The 23,600-nt window shown below is 45.6% G+C and overlaps 1 long non-coding RNA gene across 1 annotated transcript in view; it reads left to right on the top strand.

Moving 5' to 3' along the window:
* The window catches only part of LOC111838259 (uncharacterized), a 46,134-nt gene extending 22,801 nt beyond the window's left edge, over window positions 1-23,333 (top strand). Inside the window, exons 3-5 of the long non-coding RNA XR_002836844.2 lie at window positions 20,091-20,214; window positions 21,196-21,392; window positions 21,934-23,333. This is a non-coding gene — a long non-coding RNA (uncharacterized lncRNA). The remainder of the gene's footprint in view (window positions 1-20,090; window positions 20,215-21,195; window positions 21,393-21,933) is intronic.
* Window positions 23,334-23,600: the final 267 nt, after the last annotated feature.

Raw genomic sequence — 23,600 nt, 5'->3', positions numbered from 1 at the left:
CCGAAGAGGAAAGAAGCTAAAGTGAGGCCAAATCCAGGGAGCAGGATGAAGCCGGCAGTGGGCCACTGGTGCTCCGTGATTGGTCTGTTTGGGGTCACCGGAGGTCATAATTAAGTTCACCTGCTACATCGGCAACAACAGTACGACATGCTGGTCACCGTCTTCCAGGGAATGAGGAAAAAAGAAATAGAGAAGAACACTAGACAGGGCACCAATCAGCAGCGAGAAGGACTGAGTCCTAATCAGTCACCACTTAATAGAGCCGCACCTTGAGATATTATTAACCTCGTATGTCTAGATTAGGAGCGGAGGGACCCCTCTCTGTGTATTGTCTTTGCGGCAGCCGGTAATGTACATATTTATTAATCCACTCTTGCCGGCGAGCCCGTGTGCCGTGGAACAGCGGTGCCCTTCAGAAGCACAGGAGACTCGGGTTAAAGGGGCCACTAATTAAATGTCAGACTTGACAGATTAAAATTATGAAATTTAAAATCTGCAAGTAGCTCTTTGTCATTGTCAAATTAGGGGACCTGTGTCACGAGGAGGGGGGGTGGGGATCTTTAATGGATTGAAAGGCAATGCGCTGTAGCAGCACGGGATTCGGTGAATAAAGATTTTTCCGGCGCCTAAGGCATTGGCCTGCATGTTCAATTCCCCCCCCCCCCCCCCCCCAGTTGGGTATGATGACCGGGGGGGCATTTGACTGCCACAGAGAGCTGCCTGACCACACAATTCAGGACTTTTATCAATCCAAAGAAACGGCGGGATGAAACACGTGGCACAAAGCGATCACTCTCATCTTCTCTTCCTGTTTACTCCGATTATTCCGGAAAGATCTCCCTAGACTGTCCAAGATTTAAATCATCACATCACATTTTAAGAATAAGAAACAAATTTTGAAGCAGTGTTCTGTCTTTAAGATGCTTGCTTTTATGATGACGCAATGATTATTTGACTAAATTACTGCATCATAAGGCAGCAATCTCAGGCCCCTGTGCTTGCCCCCCAGCCCTCAGCCCCCCAGCCCTCAGCCCCCCTCCCACATGACTTAAATCCACACCTCCCACAAGCTCCTCTCAAGGGTCATCCATATACATTATAGGAAAGGACACTAATTCTGCACAGTAACACATATCAATGATTTCAATGCATCGGTTACATAGAAATTGGCTTTTTTAATTATGAAGGAAACAATTCTGCAACCCGCATGCATATTTATGCTGCCATTCGCTTTTAATGAAGCTCTCCTCAGATCATTTAGAGGCAGATAGGCTTGTATTAGAGACACCGACGTCTGTGACAGACCCTAACAAACCCCAAAAACCAGCCCTCTTTCACTCCCCAGCCCCCCCATCCCTCTCAGACCCCCCCCCCCCCACCCAAACCCTACCTCTAATAGACAAGAAAAACACATTCATAGCTCTTGCACAGCAAACTCCAGATAAACAAAATTACCCTGATACTGTGTTATTGCATTCATGGTTCAAAGCCTGGGCATCCTGACCGGGTCTCAATTTACTCGGCTGCAGCGAGGTTGGGGCCGCAGCCTGCAATAAAGCGAGCAACAAACTAGGCGCTGCATCAGAGCAGCAGCGCTCAACAAGGATCAAAAACCGACACAGATTTAAAGTGACAAGATCCAATTAAATTTAATTACACAAGCTGTATTTTCATTTTAACTGACACTTTTTATTAAGGAACCACACACACTTAAGCAAGAAAATGCGGCCAAATTATATCAGCGTAATACAGTTAGCTTATGCAAAATCCCGTGTATCTAATTTACCCGAATTGAATTAGAGGCAAGAGGATTGTAAAAGAGTTCAATAGTATAGCCAGAAAAAAAGTCAAAGATCAGTGTTGCACCTAATGTGTTGATAAGGCTAGCCATGTAAAAGGGGGCAGATCAAGGTTCCTCTTTCGGAGGGGGGGTGACTGAGAAGCGAGGCAGAAATACCAGGCTTTCATTTCAACACTAGAAAACAAGACAGCTAAAGATTATGTTTATAATTAGTAATATCCTGACAATTAAGAGCTAATCCCAAAACCAAGCTTGGCACTGTGTTAAGAACACAGTCAAGGCACCCAAGCGGCCACCTGAGCAGGTATCTGAGCAGGTATCTGAGCAGGCACCCAAGCAGGTATCTGAGCAGGTATCTGAGCAGGCACCCAAGCAGGTATCTGAGCAGGTATCTGAGCAGGCACCCAAGAGGACACCTGAGCAGGCACCCAAGAAGACACCTGAGCAGTTGTTCAGGTGCCTTCTTGGGTGTCTGCTCAGATACCTGCTCAGATACCTGCTCAGATGCCTGCTCAGATACCTGCTCAGATGCCTGCTTGGGTGTCTGCTCAGATACCTGCTTGGGTGTCTTCTTGGGTGCCTGCTCAGATACCTGCTCAGGTATCTTCATGCATGCCTGCTCAGATACCTGCTCAGATACCTGCTTGGGTGCCTGCTCAGATACCTGCTTGGGTGTCTTCTTGGGTGCCTGCTCAGATACCTGCTCAGGTATCTTCATGCATGTCTGCTCAGATACCTGCTCAGATACCTGCTTGGGTGCCTGCTCAGATACCTGCTTGGGTGCCTGCTCAGATACCTGCTTGGGTGTCTTCTTGGGTGCCTGCTCAGATACCTGCTCAGGTATCTTCATGCATGTCTGCTCAGATACCTGCTCAGATACCTGCTTGGGTGCCTGCTCAGATACCTGCTTGGGTGTCTTCTTGGGTGCCTGCTCAGATACCTGCTTGGGTGCCTGCTCAGATACCTGCTTGGGTGCCTGCTCAGATACCTGCTTGGGTGTCTTCTTGGGTGCCTGCTCAGATACCTGCTTGGGTGCCTGCTCAGATACCTGCTTGGGTGTCTTCTTGGGTGCCTGCTCAGATACCTGCTCAGATACCTGCTTGGGTGCCTGCTCAGATACCTGCTTGGGTGTCTTCTTGGGTGTCTGCTCAGATACCTGCTCAGATGCCTGCTTGGGTGTCTGCTCAGATACCTGCTTGGGTGTCTTCTTGGGTGTCTGCTCAGATACCTGCTCAGATACCTGCTTGGGTGTCTTCTTGGGTGCCTGCTCAGATACCTGCTCAGATACCTGCTTGGGTGCCTGCTCAGATACCTGCTTGGGTGTCTTCTTGGGTGTCTGCTCAGATACCTGCTCAGATGCCTGCTTGGGTGTCTGCTCAGATACCTGCTCAAGTGTCTTCTTGCATACCTGCTCAGATACCTTCTTGGGTGCCTGCTCAGATACCTGCTCAAGTGTCTTCTTGGGTGCCTGCTCAGATACCTTCTTGGGTGCCTGCTTGGGTGTCTTCTTGCATACCTGCTCAGATACCTGCTCAGGTGTCTTCTTGCATACCTGCTCAGATACCTTCTTGGGTGCCTGCTCAGATACCTGCTCAGATACCTGCTCAGATGCCTGCTCAGATACCTGCTCAGATACCTGCTCAGATGCCTGCTCAGATACCTGCTCAGGTGGCTGCTTGGGTGTCTTCTTGCATACCTGCTCAGATACCTTCTTGGGTGCCTGCTCAGATACCTGCTCAGATACCTGCTCAGATACCTGCTCAGGTGGCTGCTTGGGTGTCTTCTTGCATACCTGCTCAGATACCTGCTTGGGTGCCTGCTCAGATACCTGCTTGGGTGCCTGCTCAGATACCTGCTCAGGTGGCCGCTTGGGTGCCTTGACTGTGTTCTTAACACAGTGCCAGGCTTGGTTTTGGGATTAGCTCTTAATTGTCAGGATATTACTAATTATAAGCAGGCACCTGAGCGGATACCCAACACCTCTACTGGCACAAGTAGACAGGCTCTCCCCTTTGGTCCCATATCTGTTACAGTATATTCCACCAGCTTTCACAGTTTTAAATCTCATTTCTTTTATTTAATTAAGTGTCTGTTCAAGTGCTTCAACCTTCCTTTGAATCCCTCTCATTCCTGTAGGAGCATCTTGTGTGTTTTATGCGTATGGGGGGGGGGGGGGTTCTGACCCACAGTCACCATTAAGCCATCAAGAAAAATTCTAATATAAAAACCAAAGGGGTCTGGTCATCTGGTTTTCATTAACTCTGTTACTCACGGCATTTGTCAAGCATTATGCATCAGCAGAGTCTCTCTGCCTATCCTAGAACTTTTAATTTCTTTTTACATTTTTAGACACCCAGCTTGTCTCTGTTTAAGCTGAATTGTATGAATTATTATTCTGAATGCACATTATCATATTTTAGTTTTGTTCTCTGCCCTTGAATGCAGGTAGTTGCTTTGACGCTTGACGTTTTTGCCATACTGTTTAAATGATATTTAGAGCAATTATTCAAAACATAATAAACAATGGAAAATGCCTCTGTCAGCAGAAGGGGGCAGAGCGATTAGGGTGTAAATGTAACGCGACTGGGCCGAAAGGCGCCGCATTTATGAAGACAGGACCGCCGACCAAATGAGAGAGGACCAAGCTATCTGCCAGACAGCTGTTCGTAGGTTCGTCACATGACACCCCATTGCGGTGTGCAAAGCACACTGCCCCCTACGGAGCGGCCAGCACACTGCAGAAGTAACAATGAGCTCGTTTAAGTACAGCCTCCCACACACATACAGTGTGTTAATCCCCTGCCATTGGCACACGGCACACAGGCCACGCCTTCTCTCAGAGGTGAGTAGGGTCACCTAGTGACACCAGATTTAACCGTTATTTACTGTGATACCATGACAAGACAGATACAGGGCAGCCGGCTCGACTCATGTATGCTGAGCGTGCTTCCAAATTACTGCCGTGATGGATCTATCGATGGGCCTTTTCAGCTCTGTCAGCCTGTCTCAGTTAGGCTTTCAGTTATCCCCCCCCCCCCCCCCCCCCTTGGTGACTCGACTGCCCCTTGTCAGCCCCCCCGCAGCTGCCTCACTGCCATTGCTGTGGAGAACCTTGCTCTGAATGGGAAATAAGGGGCAGACAGATACAGAGATCCTCTCCCTGACCCTGCGTCATGCGATAGCCTCCCTGGTCATCTCATCATCTACAGAACACAGACCTGCATCAGTTGCAATTAGTGTCCGACATTTCCCGCTTGACATTGAGTGCTGTTCCCATGGTCGTTCTTGGACACCATCCTAGCCCGATTGGGTTTTTTTTCCCCCCTAGTTGCCGCTACTCACTATGCATGCTGACACATTTCCTAGCTGCTAGACATATTTTTAAAGTGCAGCCACCAAAGCCCTCGTCACATGACTAGTGCCTCTTCCTGTTCGGCTTCACCAGCTCCAGGCCTAGCATCTGGGTTGTCACTCCTGCTGGGTTCTCTTTGCTGGGAGAATGGATGGAGCACTGTCTGCCAAGATGGACCACTGGTCAGCAAAGGAGTGCTGCCTGTAGCAGTTCTATCCCCCGGGTTCCCCCATTACAGGGATGGAGCGTGCTGATTAGCACTGGAGCATTAGCAGCCAGCTGGGAAGCTCTGCGCCTGGCCCCTTTGAATAATACTACTTCACGTCTACTGTCGCTAATTGACTCGCACAGGCATTACAGGGATAAGCTTAAGGCCTAAAGTTCATTAAGCAGACAGATGCATCCCTTTCTCTGCCGACGAGTTCTCCTGAAAACTCAGGAGATGGGAAATGGAGCCTGATGCGCTCTGTGTGACCCGGTGCGGTGCCCTCCCCTGGATCAACAGTGTCCCTTGTTTACAGTTCCCTCACATGTCTCAAATTCACATTGGTGACATGGTACCAATAGACATGGCATGTCAAGTTTGGGAAGCAGGAAGAAGAGCCACTTGGGTCCCCAGGTCATCTCAGGTCCCCAGGTTTTCTCCTGTTCCCAGGTCTTCTCAGGTCCCCAGGTCTTCTCCTGTCCCCAGGTCTTCTCCTGTCCCCAGGTCATCTCAGGTCCCCAGGTCTTCTCCTGTCCCCAGGTCTTCTCAGGTCCCCAGGTCTTCTCCTGTCCCCAGGTCTTCTCCTGTCCCCAGGTCATCTCAGGTCCCCAGGTCTTCTCCTGTCGCCAGGTCATCTCAGGTCCCCAGGTCTTCTCCCGTCCCCAGGTCTTCTCCTGTCCCCAGGTCTTCTTGGTGTCACAGAGAGCCAACCAGGGTATCTGGGGAGAGTGCTTTCATTCTGCCACTTAGTCGACAAATTACCCGGCCAATGGACCGCTGAAGTTGGCCGATAATTCGATTGCGACCGTTGACTCTGGGCCTCTGCAGTATTTGCCCCGAGAGGTAAATTCCCAAAACTTCATCTGGATGCAGTCAAACAAAATGAAAGGTAATATTCTTTATCTGCTCCAGATTGCTGCAGATGAACTGCTTTAATATGAGCGTAAATAAGATTTAGCGATTCCATACTTCAGCTGGCCTCAACTCAAAGTGATTTGGATCAATAGTGTTTGCTAGCACAAAAGCCCCCCCTCCTGTGCATCACAATGGGGAGGCGAGAGGGGCTGTATTCAAATATCGCTGGTGTCAAATTAATTTCCGTGTTATCCAGAAATTCAATTAGAAGGGACCCCCCCATTGTAAGTAAGAAAGTGTCCGACATCCCAATGTGACAAATTGCACCGCTCAGTGTGCATATCAACCTGAAGTGTTGAGCCTTGCTAATCTTCTCTCTAATTCTCAATTACTGTAAAATGAAGCCATAAATCACACAGACAGCCAGATCGATGGCAACATTGTTTTCAGAGTGATTGGCAGCATCCCCAAAGGTTACTTTTTAAGTTGGTTTAAGGTTACCACTCTCTGTGGGCTGACGTCCATGGTGGCTGGGGGGGTGGGGCTGGGGGGTGTTGGGGGGGGATCTGTGAGGGCACGTGTCAGCTTGGGGGTGGGCCGGTGATGGAAGGTGGGCTGGTTGGGGTGGAGGTGGTGGTGGTGGGGGGGGGTCACACTCAATCTATATGATGCAAGGCTCCAATCCTTTGGGGGATACGGCACAGGGACAGCACCAATTTTTAGCCCATCAGCCATCCAATTTTTCTCCTTTTCATACCTGGTGTAGTAAATGAGAAACAAATTAAATTTCTCCCCACTATCTCCACAGAAACCATTTAAATCCTTTATGGAAACTAAATTGTCCCCAGACAAATCGCCCCTGGTCCTGTGAAAATATACCACGGCACTGGAGCTGAAATAAATTTGTGTCACTCCAGATACGGCATTGTCTGTAATGCCATTCATTGGAGACCTTGATAAAAGGGGGGGAAATAAAATAAGGGGCACATTTGGAAGCACAAAGCGGGAACCCGGACCCCCAGCTCTGCAGAATCCCAGGCCCCCCCCCCATGCCACGTGTGAGCTCGGGCTCTGCGCGTTATTAATTTTCGGCCAGAGTCCCACATTCATGAGGCTGAGATTGGAATGTAAATGAGGCCCAGGACGAGCAGCTGGGGGGGGGGGGGTGTGTCCACCCCAGTCACCCTGTGTCAGGGATGCTGGGCCTCCCCACCACGCCACACTCCGCGCTCAGCCCCATGAAGAGGGCGCAACATCCATCACTACATCAGGGAAACAATGAATAAAATGGCCGAGCAAAAGTGGTGACAAATCACCGGCAGAGCCATGGTGGCCGGGTGACACGGTGGGGGTGGGGGGGGCGCCCTATGGGAGATGAGCGTGCTCAGTGTACTGACACAGGCGTGCTTACCAGCGCGTAGGTAGTGAGCGCTGGAGCAAATGTAGCCATTTGGGGAAAGGGATGCCCAGGGAAGAGCAGCTGACGTTCAGCCAGAGAGGAAATCCGAAGGTGAGCATGCGGCCGCGTGCCACTGCGATACTGCGGCCGCGTGCCACTGCGATACTGCGGCCGCGTGCTACTTCGATACTGCAGACTTTAAGGTTGCAGGAAGAGGAGTCATTGCAGCAAATAGACTGATAATAAACTGAAAAATACAAGCCTTGCTGCAAACAGGACTCCATATTTTATTTACATGCTTAATAAAATCCATCCCTCCATCTTTTGTTCCTGACTGTCCTGTTCAGGGTTGTGAGGGTCTGTTTTCCCAAGGCAGGGAATGACCCAGGATGGGGTGCCAACAACATTCATACATATGGACAGTTTGGACTGTGGGGGGAACCCAGAGGAACTCCCCCCATGACACGGGGATAACATGCAGACTCCACACACACGGAACCCGAACCCAGGTCCAAACGCAGGGGGAGGCAACAGCGCTAACCACAGCACCACTGCTCTTAATAAAATCAGAAATTAAATGATGTAATGATCCAGGTCATCTTACACATGTTTGTATATTCTGATACCATTTCTGGTAGTCATTTAATGTCTCAAATTCAAAGTTCCAGAGTGACTGAAGTTGGTAACGTTTCCTTGCTAGCTTGGATGTGGTTTTGAGGAGACCCCATGGAGGCTACAAGGGTCGGCCTCGTAATCACAGATAACCCAATCAGGGTCATGGCTGACAGCGTCACCACTTATGAGCATGCTGTGGACAATGGGATTCCAGCATCTTCCTGCTTTGCTGGCATCATTTATGGTCATTCTTTGGGGTATCGTTGTGGGCTTCGTCTCCCCCCCCCCCCATAAACAACACTAATCTGCCGAAAGACCAGACTTGTCTCACTGGTGCTTATTGAAATCATGTGAGTGTCGTTTGCACTTAATTCTTCTGGGTTTGCAATAAAGGGGGGCGACGTGGCAGCTTCTGAACACAGACGCGGGGGCCTCTGGGAGAGGAACACATCATCCGCCGACTGACAGGCAGCCAGAGACGCCTCACATAATCCGATCAGCTTGCAATGACAATCTTTATTTATAGATAGCCTTTAATGTAGACGGGGGAAGTGTTTGTAGTGGAAGATTAAATTACATTTTGTTTGGTTTCTCAAACAAAGAAATAAGCATAATATCCCACCAGCGTGCATCAGTCTGAAGGGTAATTAGGCTCCACATCTCTGCATCCCTGCTGTAGCTTGCCGGCCCAGAGACCGCGAGCAACCTCGCACTTTTGATCACGTATTAACTCCAGCTCCAGGTCCATTTTCGCGCGAATAAAGAATCCGGCACAATTATGGACCTGCAGAAGGTATTCAGAGCACAAGAGGCATCTTGAAAAAATCCAGAAAACTGTTTAAAATGTGCTGTTTCTTTTATATATTCTTTAAAAGACATTTTTTCTTCAGATTAAAAAAAAATGTATGGCTGTTTCCTCTTATACAGTCACGAGACGGCGATGAGGGTAAACGAGGACTGTTCAAAACATCGACTGAGTCCTACCTGCAGCTGACTCCCGGTGATCCCGTCAAAAGAAATGTTTAATTTGCGTGGCACACTTCTCAAACTAGACCCTTGTAAAAATAGTTCAATACATTTCACTGTTTGTCTTACAGACCTTTCCGTTCCCCCATTATCTGCTTCTCTTTTATGAAAGTGGATTCATACCAAGCAATGAGGCTCATTCGGCTAAATTAAGGCTGGTTTGGATCAAATACTAGGGGCCCGCCGTGGATGCCTTCCGCCTTGGCTTGGCTCGTCGCTTTCTTACTGTTAAACATTGTGGCACACTTTTTAGAGGTGCCTGTCACTGTATTTTGTCAGCAAAGCATAATATTTCTTCAAGAGTTCTAGACCTGGCACTCAGCAGGGTAGAAATGAAAATACCGCAGCACATAAACTGCGAAAAGTCAGTCAGTAAATCACCCGACGCAGTACAGAGGCAGCGAGTATAAAGCCACGCGCTGTCAAGTCCTCCCCTGCAAAAAGGGTCGGACATCTGCAGTCGCACTTTAATCAGCCTCCCAACGCTTCCTTTAAGTGGCACGTCACAACTGCCCGTCGCAAATCTGCCTCGCTTTCGTAGGTTTGTGTGCGGCGCTATTTGAATCTTCGCTTGTTTGTCTTCGGTGGCGAGGGTGACTCCTTTGGAGGAAACCTAAAAGGGCCCTTTGAAGCTGTAATAAGGGCGCTTCACTCCCACTTTCCTCCAGACTTCACATTCTTCTCCTGTGACATACAACGTATTGTTGATTTTCTTTTTTTCCCTCTCAGCACAGATTGTGTCAAAACACAATGTAGTCGTCGCAGGAAGTTTATTTGGCTGAAAAAAAAAGGGAAACAGACGTAAAAGTTTCACAGTGACGTGGCTGTTGGTTAGTGGTAAACATCTAATTTCTGCAGTATTTGGGGGTGTTAATTATGATCAATCTGAATATGGAGCTTATGGATGGTGCGGAGAAACACCACGACAGGTGGAGCAGACCCGCAAATCCAGCCTGCAACCACGCTGTGAACATGCACGCTGTGAACATGCATTCTACCAACTTGTATAATGGCACTTAAAACAGCATCAGCTGTAGTATCTTTTCCCAGTCACACCCCCATTTTGGGGTTGACACATTCAATTGACACGCAAGCTAACTGAAAACTAAAAACCAATTGCTTGGTTTGGCTGGTGGTGCTAAAGCAGAACCTATTGTGACAAAAAGACTGAAACACACCAAAAATATCATATTTACATTTAATAATTTGCAAGAAATCACTAAGAAATTAGACAGCAGCCCCCGATTACAGCCAGCATGTGACTGGTTGAAATCACAGCACAGATCCCAAGGCTCTGAAACTGAATAAAAGCAGCTTTCAAAGTGTGTCAACCAGCAGCACAAATGCAAAACAAACCTTTCATCCTAACCACTTTTAACTGCCATCTAATTTTCAGAATAGGTTTTCTGAGAATCTGCAAAAGTATTACATTTTTTCTGGTATTATAAAATGTTCAGCTCTGTAATAACATTCAATGAGCCTTCGATCAAAGATCTTTTTTTAAAGATTTTGTTTACATATCTGTAAACTGTATGTGTAACTAGGCCAGGCTATAGCAAACTTCACAATAAACAATGTAGCATCATTACTAATAGGCAATAATCAGAATTTTTACGCTGATTAAATTGCTCACCTTTCGCAGGGGCGTTGCTAGAGATTTTGGGCCCCATGAAAGCATATCATATTAGGCCCCCCAGTCCAAACCAATCCAGTTATTTTCCTAATTTTTTAGGGCCCCTGTCGCTTGGAATCGTCCTAGCTTCCTCCCCCTTATGGCGCCCCTGACCTTTCGCATGCCTTTGGACCGGTTTGGGTAGCCAGTCGGCTTGGGACCGGTTTGGGTAGCCAGTCGCCTTTGGACCGGTTTGGGTAGCCAGTTGGCTTGGGTCCGGTTTGGGTAGCCAGTCGGCTTGGGTCCGGTTTGGGTAGCCGGTTGGCTTGGGTCCGGTTTGGGTTGCCAGTCGGCTTGGGACCGGTTTGGGTAGCCGGTCGCCTTTGGACCGGTTTGGGTAGCCAGTCGGCTTGGGACCGGTTTGGGTAGCCAGTCGGCCTTGGATCGGTTTGGGTAGCCAGTCGGCTTGGGACCGGTTTGGGTAGCCAGTCGGCTTTGGATCGGTTTGGGTAGCCAGTCGGCTTTGGACCGGTTTGGGTAGACAGTCGCCGTTGGATCGGTTTGGGTAGCCAGTCGCCTTTGGATCGGTTTGAGTAGCCAGTCGGCTTTGGACCGGTTTGGGTAGCCAGTCGGCTTGGGACCGGTTTGGGTAGCCAGTCGGCTTGGGACCGGTTTGAGTAGCCAGTCGGCTTGGGACCTGCCTCCTTGTTTTATCCTCCCCTCTCCTGACTTTAGGACTTTTCCCTCTCCTGTGCTCTTACATGTTTGCATTTTTAATCGTGTAATATTTTTATGTATCATAATTGCTTTTGTGCCTGTCTGTCATGATGTGCTAATTTCTGTTTAGTTTCACATGTGCTTATAATTTTGTTGCTAGATATCATTTCGGATGGCCACATTGGAAATGGGAGCAGTATGAAAATGAATTGAATTTAATTAAACATGTTTATTTGATTCCCAAACACCCTTGTACCTTACAAACCTCCGAACCTTCTAAACTTCCTCAGCAGTCTTTGGCAAATCAGACGCTGCAACTTCAGCCAAATTAGGCTACGCTACAGTGACTCTCCCAGCTCCCTGTCTGTACATGTCGATATCTTAAAATAGCCAAAATTGTCAAATATCCTCCTAGATTTTATTGCCAGTAATCAAGATTCTGAGATTGGCCTCCAGCTGCCACAGCCAATAAGAGCTGCCCACAGTTCCCTGTCAGGCGCCTCTGCTACGACGTCAACCCATCTCGCGTATCTTCCCCAGTCCCTCTGCCGGCTTCCCTTCAGAGAGACAGATGTTAGGCTTGCTATGGGGAAAAAAAATTGAGTTATGGCTTTTGGGTACAGGATTCGCAGTGTTTGCTGCAGTTTATTAGTGTTAACCGAATAAAAATGACATTAGTGAGAGAGATCTACATGGGTCTGGGGAGCTCTGGAGACCAGGCCAGATGGCCCAGCTCTAACTGCTGTAATGCAGTAAGCCTTGTTGAGAAGTACGCCATATTGATTGAATTTCTGCCTTTAGATGCAGGCCCTGTGTCTACATGTCTGCGCTGATATCGGTTGCAAGAAATCCAATACGGGGGGGGCATTTGGAGAGGCCAGTGTGTAGCTGCCTATTAAAGCTGTCAATCCCATCTGTCCCCTGCTCCCAGGAAGGTGCTCCTTGCAGATTTAAGCGGGCACTCGTTCTGAGAGGAAGATGTCTTTGTGAGATTTTTGCTCTATTAAAAGTAAGAGAGAAGGACAGAGATAAAATAAGAGGAGGTCCCAGGGCTGTGTGGCCATCGAGCAGCGCAGCTTGCTGAGATATCCGTCTTAGCATTCTGAGCCACACTGGGAGGGGGGGAGGGGCAGCAGGAGACAAATCCAGGAGCCAGGGGGTCACACAGTAAACGTGGCACTTGTTGTCCCGTCGGGGGGGGGGGGGGGGGGGCAACACAAGGCCCTTTAATGGGTAAAATAGGTTTAAGCAGCGGTGAGACACAGAGGGGACAGTCGGAAACCTGTTGAGTGGCACATTGGCTGGCAAATATACCCTGATTTGGATTGGGTTTGGATTGGGTTTGGATTGGGGTTAGGGGTGACTCCCCTTCCCTTTGGGTTGGTGGCTTCGGTGCTTCACATTAGCAGAACACATGATACTGGAAGGTTGACCCATCTGCTGAATTGTATCAGATGTGACCCCTACAGCAAAGCAGCTTGTGTTTGACTTTAATGTCTTTGGGACCCCAGTAGCTCAGATTCAGCTTCGGATTTTATGTATCAATAGCAGCTTTTAGAGCTGCACGACTGAATTCCCCATTTTGCTTTGCAAAACAAAAATCAGCAGACACTCTATATTGTTATCAATTAGTCTGTTTACATAAATACAAATACATAAATACAAATTTTCTCTAAAAACTGCACTCGGGCTAAAGCCAGAGCCAATACCCAGCACGTCATGCGTCTGAAATTATTGCGTGGAAGTCATCCAGGGTGACGCCATCGCTGATTTCGGTTACGGGAGGCTTAATAAAGTTCAGGTAGTATTTCAGGGAAAAATGACGAGCTGAAACACAAAGACTACGCATTGTACATGAAGAGAGCAAATGGGCTCTTCAGGCCAACCCTGGACCAGCCAGTCGTTGAGGAATGACCCAAGTGCACAGGGTCACAATTTAAGCACCGCATTCCCTCAACCAGGCTTAGAACAACAATATATTACCGAGTATAATTGACATCCTAATAGAAGAACAAACAGAGTTATTTATACATTTGTCAGGTTCCACTTTTATGTTTTTTGCTCTTTGAGGACCGTCAGTCACTGTCGGGCACATAAATCCTGCTCACCCCCCCCCCCCCCCACACTTTGTAAAAACAACAAAATTAAATTTTCTGTACTGCGGCTGGGGGAGGGCTGTAAATTACCCCCTAACAGAGTTTACATTGATTCAAATACAGCCACTTGTCCACATGTAACAACGATAACCCTTTAGTAGGTTTGGGGAAAAAAGCCTGACACCCGCATTAAAAAATGTTTTCTGCACCTCGGAGCGAATGAATGAAAGTGAATGCAGAGTCTCCTTCTTACAGCTTCTGGTGCGGCACTGCAGCTTCCATCAGACGCCCTACAACAAGGCGTCTAAATCGACAAACAGGGAGAAAACGGTAGATGGTCTGACCAATAAGGCTGTATCCAAACACGAAACGCCGTGGGAAACATTGTACTGGCTTTGTCATGGAGACAAGCTTTGGCCTAGAACCGTACAGGACAGCGTTCCTTACTGGTCTTTAGATTGCTGCGCTAGAAATGCAAACAGGTCACATGCAAACATGATTTCTCTGACTTCCCAACTGTGAAAACATGTGCTTCCTGCTCAGCTCTTGTAATGGATCTAATAGGGTTGGCGATATCAATACGATTTACAATGAGAGCATTTTGACCCATGAACCCATCAGCCTCCGCTTGCCGAAAAGCCTGACGTGTTTAATTGACCGTACCCCTGCATGTTTAATGCGACACCTGCTATAAATGCTCCCCGGAAAATGGGTAAAGACCCATGTAACTGGCGTTCCTGCCCATTCAGACCAGTGCCGAGGAGGGGGGTGGGGCTGTTTTTCATGCGCAGAACTAGCACATCCCGAAGAGTGGGTGGGATGGCTGAGGCCACAGGGCCTGATCCATCGCGCATGCAGAAGCTGTTGGCCTCCCCAGGACGCAAGGGTCCAAGTTTCCTTTGATTAGCAATAAGGCAGAGACTGATGTGTCTCTCTTTCATTCTGACAGCAGAAACTCCATCAAGCTCACCATGACCCCGCAACCTCTCCTTTCAAAGTCAGTCACGCATGAATTGTCACCACCCACCAGCCAAGGTCCACGAACGGGTTAACGATTGTGCACAGACTCAGACCAAGCACAGAAGAACCCTAAAAATAATCATTCACCCCCTCCATTTTTTGCGCTATTATGAATACCAACTCCTGTAACGCCATTTCAGAAAGCCTTTCAAGCGTACAATACACTGTGAATTCTACTGGGACAGCAGTGGAGGAAAATTTATTCATGAACATAATTGAACGTGCAGATCTCCCTCATTAAATGATTTTTGCATGTGAGACCTCAATTGAAAGACTGAACGGCTTATGCGTTATAATCTAAAACAGGTTCTAGCTGCACTGTTAATAAATTATGACTGTTTCCAGAACCGCAGAAAAAAAGAACAGCCAAGGGTCAGCAAATACAAAGCGCTAAAATCTCCATGCTTGGTTTCATTGCCCTTTTCACTATTTTAACAATGCTTTTAACAGGTATAAAGTTATTCTGATATAGGAAGTAAAATATTACATGTCTGTTAGTGTTTCCATAACATCATAATTTGCAACAGCACAAACCATTTTGGAATGAGGCACTAACACATTTTGCACAAATTTAGCTCAAAGTTGTTCATTTTTTTTCAAGCATCCCATTACCCTGCCTTGGGCGGAAACACTGCGTGTCGTAAACACAGAAACGCAGCTGTAATAAAAGGATGTTTAAATATATTTCTTCCATTTCTTCAATGAACTCGACTTCCAAGCTCCCAAATATTAAAAGGAGCACAGGTCAGACCACTGTCACATTTTGTTTGACTGATGAGCTTGAATCTACTGGGTTTCACGATGCCTCCGTCCATGGCCGTATCGATGTTTTTGCTCCCCTCATCACCTTTCATAGGTCGGCTGCTTATTTGCAGTTTCCATTTGTCCCATTGCATAGGTAAGACAGGAGAAAGCCATCTTCTAATTCTTCCATTCCTCCAGCATGGTATGCGGCGTGCAGATGTGGCTCAGCACACCTAACACCTCTTACACAAGCGACAGACCGTCTGTGTGATCATCAATTTCACAAGTCAGACATGTAACAACTCTGTTAGGGGGTCGGATTCCCTCATATTATGTTGTTGCACAAAATAGTGCGAGCCACAGTAATGATGTGTAGAGATCGAGCATAGTATGAAGAAATAAAGTGTAAATTCTGTCCAAACACTGACATGACGAGCATATATATATATATATATATATATATATATATATATATGCATGATTCATATTGCTTCTGGGCCGAGATATGGCTGTAGGCTGAGCCAAAGGCCAAAAATTTGCTCCTATTTGCGTGGATCAGACTGATTTATACAACACTTTACCACAATCGCTGTCTATAGTAATTAAGAAAAGGATTTTAAAGTTTGTCATGTTAGAGTAATAGATCTTTAATATGTAAACATATGCCAGTCCTGAAAAATCACAAAATGGATTTGAGAGAAAATGGAAAGTAAAAAAAAATGATAACTTATACTGCCGACGGAATATCCAGCTATCTGATTGCAAGTTGCAGTTGTGTCAATTCATTAAAGCCTCGTAATTTTGAGCCCAGCTGGGGATGAAGGACACGATTCTGCCTGCAGAGGTCGCTATATCAGCCCCTGCTAAGCTGACGAATGGATTCTGGTTAAGTGGCCATAGATGAGATGGTGCTTTTGCCCATTTAATAAGACGATGCCAACCCTTTAATTTTAGAAGAGGATTTCTGAAGTGCAGGAGGGCAGTATGGCGTAGCTGGGATATTAATATATAAACAAGAACAATCGATACACTCATCCACTGGCCAGGTTTCTTCAATGTGTGACGGCGTGGGGGGGCAGTCTGACCTGACAGGGCAAAGGCTTTTATTCTTCTTCAGCTCTGTGCATTGCATGTTTTCCTTGTAGTCGCATAGGGTTTCTCCCAAAGCATGCAAATATACTTTTATTAGTTGACTTTTGTGTATGATTGTGTGAATTTTGTGGAGGACTGGTTGCCTGCCTGAAGAGCACCCCGGCTTGTATATCGCCCTACTTGGCGTAGGTTGCGTGACTCTCTATTAAAGAAACAGTTGTTGACAATGGCTCAACGGACACTAGGGTTAGTCCTTTAATTCATTACAAATGTAATATTCTAAGTGCTTTCGAGAATACTGTCACCACAATGGAGCCTGCACCTACGTATTTAAATCTATTTAAATTAAACTGCTTAAATTGCAGTGCAATTTACAGTCCAATTCAAGCATGTACTGTCCTAAAGGCCCCTTTCACAGGAAGTCAGGCATAATGGAAGCACTAAGTTTGGCCACAGTACAATTATTCTGCCAAGGCATTCAGAGCTTGTAATTAATTTTCACACAATTTAACCTTGGTTCAGTTCCAGTTGTATTATTACTTGCTACAAAGAACAAAATCAGGCTATTTACATTTTTTTAATTGTTTTAATTAATTGTGATGAGGGTTTTGGGATTTAAGCATGCATTTTTCAGCTACACGTCCATACCCAGATCACACAGAAAATCCTGAATGAATAATCTAAGACAATTTGTTCCTGTAGGACCAAGTGTTTCACATCATTGCTTTACAGAGATGTTATTTCTGAACAAACAGCTCCAAGTTAATTGTAATGGTTGTATATTTGGTTTGACTGGATAGGGATGTATTGCCACACAGCAGTTTCATCAGTCTGCTTAACACACTATTTTTATTGCAGTTTCTTGTCCTTTTGATGAACTATTTGCTGCATGATTACGATAAATAAGGCAAAATACAGGTACATGTGATCTGTCTCAATTAACGACCATCATCTAATACCACAACAGTGGCACCATCAAAAGTATCAATGGAGAGAAGGAGAACAGTCTGGGTTTTACTGTTATCTACTTCTTATGTTTTTTATTCGGAACAAAAGCACTCATCTGTGGAATGCGTGTATTTTTAGACATTAAAAGACTTTTTGAAGTACAAGCACCAGAGTGACATCTTCAGCAATTAAGCAAATGTTCTTGTTGCTACTGTTCAGAGAATATGTGAGAAGCAGGGAAGAAAACCGGCTGACTGACAGCTTGGGTGACCTGGTGCCCACAGGACAGTCATTAACAGCGTCTGCCCCCCGCCCCCATCTGACATGGGAAGGTGCAGGAAGGCCCAGGGTCACTCTCAGCTGGCTCAAGGAAACTCATTTTAGTTTCATGTTTCAGGACAAATCATCTAAATTGGTACCACACATTTTAATCCAGCCCCTCCTCCCTACAGTGGAGACTGGCCAGGGGAAATAAGTCAGATCTGCGCATCAGCTCTCGATTAGTCTGAGATCAGAGGGCCAAATGATACACAGGTGTGAGGGCCAGGATTGTGGATGCAGTCCTCCATCCGTAAGCATTTGGAGCTTGAAAGGGACAAGGCTGATCTGGGTTCAGCTGAGGTCGGCCCTCTGTTGCCATAAATCCTCCCACAGTGAGACCTGTAGTGGGTGTCCATGGCGTCTTATTTATGTCAAAGGGCTGTTTCTTTGGCCTCATGAATGACCAGGTGTGGCATGTGTCTTGGAACGCAGCCACTGCAACACTTACAAAAAAATGTGTCTTTTTCAATTCACGTCATTACTGTTGCACGGATCTGGTCCAAAATGCCAAGCATGTAGGAAAAGAGATGCATTTATTGGATATTTTATGAACAAGATGAACGCAAGCCTAAGGAGAGTGGAGCAGCACAGCTGCTTGGCTAGCGGGTTCAGTGCCGGGCCTGGGCTGTGTTCGCACAGTGTGAGTGCTCTTCTTTCTCTGTGGGTTCTCACCCGCAGTCCAAAGGCATGCTGCTGTAATAATTCTGTAGTGGTCTGGCCACACAACTTGGGTGAACCCTAATTAAGGCCCGCTCAAGAGGCAGGCTTTGGATCACCCTGATTGCAAGTGATTATAAAAACAGACACTCAAGGAAAGGAAAATTACGCCTTTCCATAATTGTCTCATTGTGGCATATAAAGAATATCACAAAAAATGGTATGTTCAGCTAGTTGGGCCAATTAAAGTATGCAGAATCCTCACAGAAGGCAACCACCAGCACTGCAGCGGCATGCATGGAGGTAATCGCTCACTAAACGGCCAATTATATTTCAGACAAGATCCAAAAATCATTTGGCTGTATAGGTTAATCTGAAGTGAATCTGGTTTTCACAAAGAATCAAAACATCCTGCAATCCTGACAACTCAGGCTTGGTTTACGAGTTCCTTATGTCCCTCATCTGTATTCTGAAGGGGCTACCGGTGATTTTGGCGGCGTGCGCTCAGACCCTCCTCAAGGCAAGGTCTGATTTCGCAGGAATTCACACGCCCACAAAACGTGAATCGGAGGGAGGGTCAGAATGGACACCATCCCCTGCTCCTGGCAAAATGAACGCTGCTCATGTTTTGTGTCATTTACATAATATTTTCTTTCCATAGCAGTATTTTATAGATGATTTTCTAGCATGATTGTCTCATGACCACAGTATGAAACCCTCAACATTAAAGTATTTTGTCAACGTATTTCATACACGTTTTTGTTTGCTAAGTTAATTGTGTCAATCTGAATATCAGCGGTCTGTTGTGCAGTTTCATTCAGTTTGAAAACATATTTTATCCATGACTGACTAATTCTGATCCACCTGACCATAACAAGGAAAGTCCTGCAACAATTAGTGAAAGAGAGCTTTTGCTTCCCAGCTGCTCACCAAAAGTATGACTCTTTCTCAGAACATGCTAGAACACATGAAAGTAATTTGAGGCACTTAACTGTCTATATGCAATTAGACCAGAACGTAAAGACGTCTTTATGTACAACTTCAGTTGAATCAGTACTCGTTTCATGCCTGTGTGCCCATGGAACAATTATGAACAATCTTTGTCTGCTAGGTACACTTCATGCATTTTACATGAGGCTCCATTATTACCATAACTAGGCTATCAAAGATATTTCAGGCCTTCAACATTCTTTTCTCTGGGATTTCACTTAGATCTGTTGTCAAGAATTTGAATATGCACCCCAATTTATAACGCACATGTGTGCATATACGAGTGCCGTTGTGTGCGTGTGTTAATGTCGAGGGGGCTGTTTGCCAATCTATGACTGTCCTTCCTACATCAGATCTGTTTCTCTGAAATACTCTGGTCCTCATGTTCTGATTCTGTTCAGACTCTGTGGTGATTTTTGTTCCTCTCCAGAAAATGTCATAATATGTTACCCTTTATAAGTGTTCTTTTTAAAATAAACATACGAAGACAAATTTGTATAACATTGAGCTGCAGTAAATAAATTCCTTCAGCGAGCAACTTGCAGTCTTTTTATTCATTAGACACAAGGGTTTGACGGACACCCAGGATGTGGCAGAGTAATTACCATTTTCCTTCTTGATCCCCCTTTCTGTTCCTCAGCACTGTGACGTCCTGTGAAGCAGAGAAGCAAGGCGAAGTCTCCTCTATCGTTTACAAGCCGCCAGCGAGTACTAACACACCATAATTACGTCCTTCCAGGGACGGGATCAGCAAGCAGAACAAAGTGGGTCAGTGTGCGCTTGCAGACTGTGGGGCTGTTTTGTATGACATGTCCATCACAAAGTGTACAGTTAACTTTTTTCCTCTCCCTTGGTGTCTTGTTATCTCCTTTTTACTTTTTAAGAAAAAATGCCTGTTTATTAATGTTGGACATAATGTTCTATTACAAAAAAAAAACACCAGTGAAAGGAATTCTAAAGGCCATCTATGTGGCCTTGTTTTCATTATATTTGAGGGGCATTTGTACCGGCAAGTGGGACACAGGTCACGAAACCTACAAAATGTGCTCATTTTATATACCCACGCAGGCTCACTGGTGTGAGGGCACTCACTACATTACAGTTAGCATGCTAACTTAAAAGCCATTATTGAGGGAATTTTACTGCAAGTGAAATAACACACACTACCAGTCACAAGTGAACTTTAATGTGCTAGCATTAAATGCAAGAATATCGCTATTATTATGCAGTCTTGTAGCTACTGAAATTAGGGATTTGGGGATTTATAATGAATAAATCATTAACATATACACTGCATAAGCAACCGCCACATAACACTTTACAACATCAAATTAAAAATTAAAATAGTAATAGCACTATTTTATTTAAATGTTTAAATAGTATTAGTTATTCGCAAAGTTAATACAAGTTAATATTATAAGTTAGTTAAGAAATGCAGTAACTGATTAAACACTCTCTTGACTTTATTAATCTTTATCTGTTAAAAATGCATGAGAGAGACATTTCAGCTATAGCAGTGCACGCTTATATAAAAAGTGATGTGAATAGATGCATTCCCCACACTACAATGTCAACAAAAATAGTAGCATGAGCCCAGCAAAATGCTTTGTTCTGGATGAAATGATGTGCTTCACGTGATTCAATTGGTCATTCATCTGCTGTGTCTCCACGTGGCTGTACTCACATGCAAATATGCTAAAATACCAGACGCCAGGCCAGGTAAACACCAGGCTTTCTGTCTCGAGGTCCCTGGGGCCAGTGGAGGACATGCTTCAGAGTACAGGTGGCTGCTTGGGCCTCCAGGACGAGAGGTATGATTCAAGTCGACTGCAGAACACCAGGACCATCAGAAACATGAACCAGGACATGGGAGCCAGGAACTGGAGCTGAAATGTTTAAACATGCCAACCAGAAGGAACCCAATACATCCATGGCATACCAGGTTAGGAACTCCGGCTGACTAAGACTGTGAACACAGGAACAAGATGTTGGCTAAAACCCAAGATAACCCTGACTAAAACCGGGAAATAGAACATCATTGGATTAAACCAGTACCACAAACCTGGATACTAGTCTCAAACTGAGTCCTGAGTGTTGTCGATGCCGTGCTCTGAGCGATGCTCATTGCTCAGTCTAGGTAAGACTGCTAGCCAGCTACTCTGGCTTCATGCACGGACCTTGCTCAGTTCCATGACAGAGAGCAGTGCAGGTGTAACAGCACCTACCTGCCTGAAGGTGGCTCCTGATGGCCCATTCAAAACCTCATCGGTTCTGGGTTTAAGACCAGGCAAAAATGATCAGAATAACAAAGGGGATTACCCCAAAATGAATGGACCCCCAGCCAACAGAATGGACCTGTACCAAGTGACAATGCAAACCTCCTGGTTCAAAGTTTCCAAACTGGACTGAAATTGATGAATTTGATGGGTGAGAGAATTACCTATTGACGCGAACATAACCAACTATTACTCAAACTCTTACAGGCCAAGACAGTTACCACCGCCAGAATGCACCTTTAAGACAACAAATTGGGTCAGAATAAAATACTGGAAGCAGTTCCAGGACTCCAATGCTGAAAAAAACCAACCATTTTGTCTGTGGGACTCCAAAATGGACTGGAAAGATTTTAAGTTTAAATACATTTCAAATCAGTTCAGAGCCCAGCAGTACCTAACCCTAACCATAACCATAACCATAACCATAACCACAACCATAACCATAACCACACGTGCAGGATGTCAGTTTAGCCAATCAGACTAAAATTTAAAAATGCCTTTGTGAAGCTTCCCATCGACGTCTCAGTTGTGTGCTGGTTTGTTGTAGATACTGTTATCCTTCCACAACTATCGTGGTGCAGTGCAGAAGAGTCTGGCTGGTGGCTTTTTAATATTTTTGTCCCCCATTTCATCCCTGACTTTCAAATGTATCACCCAGAGTGGCCTCATCGCACGCAGTCAGTGTGCAGAAGGGTCATGGTATCACCACAGACTTCAACCAGTTGCTGAGATCTTTGCAAGTCTGCCTGCTCATAGTTCCTACTCATTATTCATTAGATATCGGCAGACATCAAAGCACCGAAACGATGCCCCAGAAAACAACGTCCATCAGAGGAAAATGGCTAATCATAGTTCTCCTAAAAGGTCCTTTTAGGGCAATGACCTTTGACCATTTTAGAAACAGTTGTTTTGAAGGTTTGCGTGTGCATATTGTTATATACATGTTAGTTTCCTGGTTTTCTATTTAAGAAAATGTTAAATATTTGATACATTGCTCATGTCAAGGCATGGCTCGCAGGCACACATTTTAGTCAAAAATTATATCTATTCATAAAATCATAAAATCAAAATTATGTATTCACATTTTTTTAGTATTATGGCTCTAAAAATGATTCCATGTGTAAGTTCATCTAATATAACTTAAACTGGCCTGAATCATCACTGGCTTCATTCACTTTGCTTTGAGTTTCAGGACTTGCGTAAAACTAACTGAGCTTCCGAGCACGAGGCATGCAAAGGGCAAAACAGTTCCCCAGATTTTACACTGAAAAGGAAAATGAACTGTGTACAACTCACTTTATTAGACTTGTCTATAAATACAAAGGCTTTTTATGCCTGCAAACATCTAATACCCAATTTAATTATTAGGAAAGTTGCCTACAAGAGAAAAACAAGCCCTTGGGCTGTTTAACTTTAAAAGCTTATGCTTCAGAAAGTATATAAAACAAATAATCTGACTAGACCCATAACCCAGAGAGACCTTGCTGACTGCCTGATAATTGTCTGCTTTCATGGTGCCATACAACCAGAAAATTACACTTCTGTTTTCACGCCTGTTGGGCACTATCGCTGGGGCTATTGCAAACAAGGGATTCTTCACACAGAGAGCCCACCATTGGGATCTGCAAAAACTTTGCGATTATCTGGCCGTAGGGATCCCTTCCCACACAAACAATTTCAGAATGACTGGACCATGTAACAAACAATGGTTGTTTCTCCTATTTCTCATCCTCTCTATATTTTTCTCCCAAAAAGACTTTCTTGAAGGCAATAGCTCACCCTCAAACATGATCTATAAAAGATGAAGCAGCCTTTACACAGTGGATCGTTTGAAACATTGTTCATCCCTCACCTGCAGAAAATGTGCCCGTATT

This window comes from Paramormyrops kingsleyae, chromosome 1 (genome assembly GCF_048594095.1).
Source record: "Paramormyrops kingsleyae isolate MSU_618 chromosome 1, PKINGS_0.4, whole genome shotgun sequence".
In the NCBI taxonomy this organism is placed as follows: domain Eukaryota; kingdom Metazoa; phylum Chordata; class Actinopteri; order Osteoglossiformes; family Mormyridae; genus Paramormyrops; species Paramormyrops kingsleyae.
The sequence above is the reverse complement of the archived record's forward strand: the minus strand, read 5'-3'. Positions and strand labels throughout refer to the sequence as shown.